The sequence below is a fragment of the Hyaena hyaena genome, unplaced genomic scaffold (assembly GCF_003009895.1).
Source record: "Hyaena hyaena isolate Hyena2069 unplaced genomic scaffold, ASM300989v1 scaffold_1217, whole genome shotgun sequence".
In the NCBI taxonomy this organism is placed as follows: Eukaryota; Metazoa; Chordata; class Mammalia; order Carnivora; family Hyaenidae; genus Hyaena; species Hyaena hyaena.
Window position 1 is genome coordinate 220,221 of NW_024081822.1, and position 7,880 is coordinate 228,100.

Consider the following 7,880-nt stretch of genomic DNA (forward strand, 5'->3'; position numbering starts at 1 on the left):
GCTGTGCAGAAGCTTTTAATCTTGATGAGGTCCCAATCATTTATTTTTGCTCTTGATTCCCTTGCTTTTGGGGATGTGTCAAGTAAGAAGTTGCTGCGGTGGAGGTCAAGGAGGTTGTTTCCTGCTTTCTCCTCTAGGGTGTTGATAGTTTCCTGTCTCACGTTCAGGTCCTTTATCCGTTTTGAGTTTATTTTTGTGCATGGTGTGAGAAAATGATCTAGTTTCATTCTTCTGCATGTTGCTGTCTAGTTCTCCCAACACCATCTGTTAAAAAGGCTGTCATTTTTCCATTGGATATTCTTTCCTGCTTTGTCAAAGATCAGTTGGTTGTATACTTTTGAGTCCACTTCTGAGTTCTCAATTCTGTTCCACTGCCCTATGTGTCTGTTTTAGTGCCAATACCATACTGTCGTGACGATGACAGCTTTGTAGTAGAGGCTAAAGTCTGGGATGGTGATACCTCTCGTTTTGGTTTTATTTTTCAGTATTACTTTCGTTATTCGGGGTCTTTTGTGCTTCCATATAAATTTTAGGATAGTTTGTTCTAGTTTTGAGAAGTATGCTGGTGCAATTTTGATTGGAATTCCATTGAATGTGTAGATAGATTTGGGTAGTAATGGCATCTTAACTATATTTATTCTTCCTATCCATGAGCATGGAATGTTTTTCCATTTCTTTATGTCTTCTTCAATTTCCTTCATAAGTTTTCTGTAGTTTTCATTATACAGATCTTTGTATCCTTGGATAGGTTTATTCCTAGGTATTTTATGGTTTTTTGTGCAATTATGAATGGGATAAGCTTCTTGATTTCTCTTTCTGTTCATTCATTGTTGGTGTATAAAAATGCAACCAATTTCTGTACGTTGATTTTGTACCCTGCAACTTGGCTGAATTCTTGGATCAGTTCTAGTGGGCTTCTTTTGGAGTCTGTCGGGTTTCCGATGTAGAGTATCATGTCATCTGCGAAGAGGGAAAGTTTGACTTCCTCTTTGTCAATTCTGATACCTTTGATTTCCTTTTGTAGTCTGATGACTGATGCTAGGACTTCCAGCATTATGGTAAACAACAGTGTTGAGAGTGGACATCCTGTGGTGTTCCTAAACTCCGGGGGAAAGTTCTCAGTTTTTCCCCGTGGAGGATGATGTTAGCTGAAGGCTTCTCATAGAGGGTTTCGATGATGTTTAAGTAGGTTCCTTCTGTCCCGACTTTCTCGAGAGTCTTTATCAAGAAGGGATGCTGTATTTTGTCAAATGCTTTCTCTGCATCTATTGTGAGGATCATATGGTTTTTATCTTTTCTTTTATTGATGTGGTGTATCACATTGATCGATTTGCGAATGCTGAACTAGCCCTGTAACCGAGGAGTGAATCCCACTTGATCTTGGTGGGTGATTCTTTTTATGTGCTGCTGGATTCGATTTGCAAGGATCTTGTTGAGGATTTTTGCATCCGTATTCATCAAGGATATTGGCCTATAGTTCTCTTTTTTAGGTGGATCTCTGTCTGTCTTGGGAATCAGAGTGATGCTGGCTTCATAAAATGAGTCCGGGAGTTTTCCTTCGATTTCTATTTTTTGGAATAGCTTGAGAAGAATTGGGATTAATTCTGTTTAAATGTCTGGTAGAATTCTCCAGGGAAGCCATCAGGTCCAGGGCTCTTATTTGTTGGGAGATTTTTGAGAACTGATTCAATTTCTTCACTCGTTAAGGGTCTGTTCAGATTTTCTATTTCTTCCCATGTGAATTTTGGTAGTGCGTGTATGTTTAGGAATTTTTCCGTATCTTCTAAGTTCTCCAATTTGTTGGCATATAATTTTTCATAGTATTCCCTGATAAGTGCTTGTATTTCTGAGGGATTGTTTGTAATGTCCATTTTCATTCATAATTTTGTCTATTTGGGTGCTCTCTCTTTTCTTTTTGATAAGTCTGGCTAGAGGTTTGTCAATTTTGTTTATGTTTTCAAAAAACCAACTCTTGATTTCATGGATCTGTTCAATTGTTTCTTTGGTACCTATGTTGTTTATTTCTGCTCTAATTTTTACTATTTCTCTTCTTCTACTGGGTTTAGGGCGTTCTTGTTGATCTGCCTCTACTTCCTTTAGGTGAACTGTTAGATTTTGGACATGCGCTTTTTCTAATCTCTTGAAATAGGCCTGGAGAGCAATGTACTTTCCTCTTAGGACTGCCTTTGCTGCATCCCATAGAGTTTGGATTGTTGCGTTTTCACTTTCATTGGTTTCCATATATTTTCTAATTTCCTCTCTAATTGACTGATTGGCCCATTCATTCTTTAGAAGGGTGTTCTTTAACCTCCATGTTTTTGGAGGTTTTCTAGACTCCTTCCTGTAATTGTTTTCAAGTTTCAAAGCATTGTGATCTGACAGTGTACATGGTATGATCTCTTCTTTTATACTTTTTGAGGGCTGCTTTATGTCCCAGTATGGGATCTATCTTGGAGAATGTGCCATGCGCACTTGAGAAGAAAGTAAATTCCCTGGCCTCAGGATGTAAAGTTCTAAATAGATCCGTCAGATCCCTCTGGTCCAACGTGTCTTTCAAGTCCATTATTTCTTTAGTGATTTTCTGTCTGGTTAACCTATCCACTGCTGTCAGCGGAGTATTAAAGTCCCCTACTATTAGCACATTCTTATCTATAAGCTTGTTTCTGTTTGTGATGAATTGTTTTAAATATTTAGGTGCTCCCATATTCTGTGCGTAAACATTTATGATAGTTAGTTCTTCCTGATGGATGGACCCTGTAATTATTATGTAGTGCCCTTCTTCATCTCTTGTTATTGTCTTTAATTTAAAGTCCAGTTTGTCTGATATAAGTATAGCTACTCTGGCTTTCCTTTGATTTCCTGTAGCATGATATATATTTCTCCATCCCCTTACTTTTAATCTGAAGGTATATTCCAGTCTAAAATGAGTTTCTTGTAGACAGCATATAGATGGATTTTTTTTTATCCATTCTGCTACCCTATGTCTTTTGATTGGAGCATTCAGCCCATTTACATTCAGTGTTATTATTGAGGTATGTGGGTTTAGAGTCTTTGCATCTTTTGTAGGGTTTTTGTTTGTGGTGGTGTCTCTGATATGTTTGTTTCTTGCAATCTTTCCTTCAGAGCGTCCCCCTCAGGATTTCTTGTAGGGCTGGCTTAGTGGTGGCAAATTCTTTCAATTTCTGTTTATTTGGAACGGTTTTTATCTCTCCTTCCATTTTGAATGACAGGCTTGGTGGATAGAGGATTCTTGGCTGCATATTTTTACTGTTCATCACATTGAAGATCTCCTGCCATTCCTTTCTGGCCTGCCATGTTTCATTAGATAGGTATGTCACCACTCTGATAGGTTTCTCTTTCTATGTTAGGGCCCTTTTCTCCCTAGCTGCTTTCAAAATTCTTTCCTTGTCCTTATATTTTGCCAGATTCACTATCATATGCTGTGCAGAAGATCGATTCAAGCTATGCCTGAGGGGAATCCTCTGAGCCTCTTGTATTTCAACATTTACTTCCTTCCCCAGGTCAGGGAAGTTCTCTGCTATAATCTGTTCCAGGATTTCTTCAGCACCTTTTCCTCTCTCTTCCTCTTCTGGGATTCCTATGATATGGATATTGTTGCATTTGACCGTATCACTGAGCTCTCAAACTCTTCTTTCCTGTTCCTGGATCAGTTTGTCTCTTTTTTTTTTAAGCTTCTTGTTTTTCTATAATCGTGTCTTCTAAATCACTTATTCTCCTTTCGGCCTCTTTGATCCGTGTATTGGAGGCCTCTAATTTATTATGTATCTCATTTATCGCTTTTTTAGGTCTTCATGCCTATTTTTATTTTCCATTCTGTCTGTAGCCATAGTTTCTTTGATGTCCCTTATGCTTTTTTCAAGACCAGCTATTAATTTTACCATTATTATACTAAAATATTGTTCAGATATGCTGCTTGTATCTGTTTTGAGCAGTTCATTAGCTGTCATTTCTTCTTGGAGTTTATCTGGAGGAGAGCTCTTTCGTTTCATCATTTTAGTTACCTCTCCGGCTCTTGTTAGTTTTAAAGACCTGTTATGCTCTCTGCACATATGAGCACTGCTGTTTAAAGAAGACTCTTTGGCTGTCCAGGTCCTATCCTTTCAGAGTGTTTTTTGAATGGTATCTCTTGGTCTCTCTTGTTGGGACCTTGGTTATATTATTTTCCTATTTGTAGTGATATTTAGGACTCTCCACCTTGTGTACTCTGGCTTGTTTCTTGAGGTAGCCCTGGAAAAGAAAACAGACAGACAAACACACAGGGAGCAGGAACACAGAAATGCACAGACTAATTCAACTAACATGCAAACCAAGAGGGAAAACGAGAAAGTTAAGAGAAAAGACGGAGGAAGGAGGGCTATTAATAGAGATTATAAAATACGTAAAAGGGTCTAAAAGGAGAAAAGAAAAGGAAAAAAGAAGAAAACCAATGGATAAAGAATGGTTTAAAGCATGTAACCGGATTTCCCAGCTACAGTTAAATAACCATTTGTATGCACAGCTGGTTGAAGAGCATAGAGAAAGAGAGAGAAGGCAGGGCGGGGATGAGGCAAAATTGGAAATAGAATGAACAGGCAGAAGGGATAAGAATCTTTTTTCAAAGAGGTAAAGGGTAGAATATGGTTGGATAGGTGAGAGAAGGACGCTGGTATTATTCAGAGAGACTATATACTCTAATTACTCCTGAGAGAAAGAGATGAAAATGTCCGTAGGTGTAGAATTTACATCTAAAGAATGGACTCCTTATGACTGTTTAAGCAAGCTGGTGACCGGAGTTAATCAGATCAGTGTTCTGGGGAAAAAAGGAAAGAAAAGAGGAAAAAAAAAAAAAAAGGGAGGAGGTCAGCTGTCAAGCAGGGTTGGGCGTGGTGTAATCAAATGCCTCAGGCGGGAGTTCTGCCTTGGCTGTTGTAGGTGGAGAGTGATGGTGCTCCAGTCCCTTCTTGAACCAAGCGCTGCACCTCACTTTTTTGGGCATGTAAACTCCCCATACCGGGGGCTCAGCCAAAGTTGGTTGAGCTCTTCAACCCAAGCCAGTCCCAATCTCCAAATCCCAGTCTGTGTGCCCCGCTGAAGTTGCCTTAGACACAACTTCCCAGGCAATCCCCTCGGGGATATTCCAGGCCTCCTGCGTGGCTCTGGGGGTGGAGTCAGAATTGCTGCTTCCTTCTCTGGGTCGGGCTGGCAAGCATGGGCGGGGGCTCTCTGCCGGGTGCGCGGAGCCCGCTGGAGTGCGGAAATCCAGGTCTCATCACCCGAAACACAAACTCGCAGGCAAATCTCCCAGTTTTTAGCTCTTTGCCTTCCCTCTAGAGTTCCAGCCAGCCAGGAGAGCAGACGTCGGGAGTCCGCGTGCGGCTCTTTCAGGGGCCCAAGCCCGCCGGAAGGACAATGGCGGCAGGCGCGACGCTACTGTAGAAGTCCAGCCAGCCAGGAGCCACAACAAAGAAGCAGTCCGCGAGCTCAGCCCCTCCAGGACCAGTTGGCCCGAGGGGACCTGGCGTGCAGGTATTTGGCGTGCAGGGTGTTTTTATGCCCGAGCGGAAGTTTTTCTCCCGAGCAGAGGTTTTTCTGTTTCGGACTTTCTCATTTTCCCCTCTCACTCCCCGCAGAGGGGGATTTCCTCCGACCCTGGAGTCTCCGATCCCGGCCTGATTTTATCTTCCCCAGTTCGCACTCACGTTAGAAGGCTTTCTAAGTGAATTCTGAGTCCTTTTTCTCCCAATCTCTCAGGTTTTGTAAGGATTCCAATGGCTTCAGATCTATTCCGTGTGAGGTATGGGCGCGAGTGCAAGTACGGAGCTCCTTACTTCTCCGAGAATATCATATGGTTCTTATCCTTTCTATCATTAATGTAGTGTATCATTCATTCATTTTAGTATAGTGAGTCACCTAAAAGGGACTCTTTGTGTAGAATGAATAGGCCAGGAGAGAGTATGAAAATTAAAATAATAAAAGCAGTACAAATAAGTATTGCTGTAAAAATCCTTACAGATGTTGATAAAGTGATTGGATCTGATGCGGGTTCCATATTTTACAAATATGTTACCAAATATATGAAACATGAAAGGGATAGGAGTAAAGAATGAGCTCAGAATTAAGTGACCATCAGCTTAATATACACTACTATATGCAGAAGATGTTATATATAAACTGATGGTAACCACAAATCAAAAATCAGTAATAGATATGCAAAAAACATATAGTAATAAACCTACAAAGCAAACTATGACAGAGAAAGAGAAGAAAATATCGTTAAAACCTTAAAACAACCTGAAAGCAACAAAATGGCAATAAATGCATATCTATCAATAACTACTTTGATGTAAATGGACTGTGTGCTCCAATCAAAGTATATGGGGTGACAGCATGGATATAAAACCCAGACCCGTCCATACAGTGACTAATACAGACTCATTTGAGAGCTAAAGACACCTGTATATTAAAACTGAGGAGTTGCACATTTAATGACAGTTGGAGTAACAATACTTATAATGGATAAAATAAGCGTTAAAACAAAGCCTATAAAAAGAGACAAAGAGGGGTACCTGTGTGGCTCAGTCGGCTAAGTGACCAACTTCGGCTCCGGTCATGTTCTCATGGTTCGTGGGTTTGAGCCCCGCGTTGGGCTCTCTGCTGACAGCCAGCTCAGAGCCTGGAGCCTGCTTCGGATTCTGTGTATCCCTCTCTGTCTGACTGTGGGAGCCCGACAGTGACCACAAGAAAGCGTGGTTAGTGACGCAGAGATGTGCCTGCACACGGGACTCTCTGCCTGGGCAGACCATGCCTGCAAACACGATGTTCTGCCAAGGGGCCTGCACATAATATCCAAGGTAATGATCCGCTCGCACACGAGGGAACATGCCCTCCTTAGAAATAAGGAGGAGGCTGGAATTGTGAGCAGGCCTCTTAGTAAACATGTTGTGGTCACTTCCTTCCTTTGCTCCCCCCACCCCGTCCTTGAAATGTGTTTGGCTACTTGCCCTTATTTGGTAAAGGAATGCATCTTGTAGATTTCAGTTTGTATGCAGTTACCAGGGTATAAAATAAACCGCAAGAAGGGCTTGCGTAGAATTGTTCCTCCAGCCGGAGTTGTGTCTGTGTCTGTCTTTTGTGTGTGTCTTGTCTTTGTGTCATTTCATCCGCAACATCTGGAGCCCAACGTGCGGGCTCGAGGGCGAACGAAACCGAAAGGGTGAGTACCCCTCGGGGATTGTAGCTCCAAGGCAGGGGAACTTTCGGGAAAATTATGAGGAATTCCCCATTGACAAAGGCACAATACATGGAGCTAGTCAAAGGACTTCTCCACTCCATCGGGGTGAAGGCATCTAGTCGCCATTTATCTGAGTTATTTCGCCTTGTGGAGAAGCATTGTTATGGGTTTAAGTGCCAAACTAAAGTACAATTAAACTTAAAGTAATGGAAATTAATACAGAAGGAATTACGGCAACAGCATCAGAAGGGTAACATAATTCCTTTGAAATTGTGGACTCTATGTAGTGCTATCACTCAAGCACTTTCATTGCTTTCTGCAATTAAGGAGTTGGTGGGAAGAGGAAGCCCGAAAGCAGGCTCGAATTAATGAGGGGCAGACCCCTCCTGGTCCTCTGGAGGATAAATTGATGGGAGAGGGACAGTTTCGAGCCTTGAGAGAACAGGCTCAATTTTCCAACCAGGATTTACAGCAGGTGCGCCAGGTATTTCTTAGGGCTTGGCGCCGTGTTGTACGTACTGGCCACCCTCAGCCTTCTTTTACAAAAACTTTACAAGGACCCAATGAACCCTATACTGATTTTCTTGCTAGATTGCGGGTGGCTGTTGAGTGGGCTGTTGGACGTGATGAAATCTCGGAGATACTTTTG

The 7,880-nt window shown here is 41.8% G+C and overlaps 1 long non-coding RNA gene across 1 annotated transcript in view; it reads left to right on the forward strand.

The window, feature by feature from the left end:
- Positions 1-7,193: 7,193 nt before the first annotated feature.
- The window catches only part of LOC120224543, a 9,716-nt gene continuing 9,029 nt past the window's right edge, over positions 7,194-7,880 (forward strand). The window contains exon 1 of the long non-coding RNA XR_005526603.1: positions 7,194-7,213. This is a non-coding gene — a long non-coding RNA (uncharacterized LOC120224543). The remainder of the gene's footprint in view (positions 7,214-7,880) is intronic.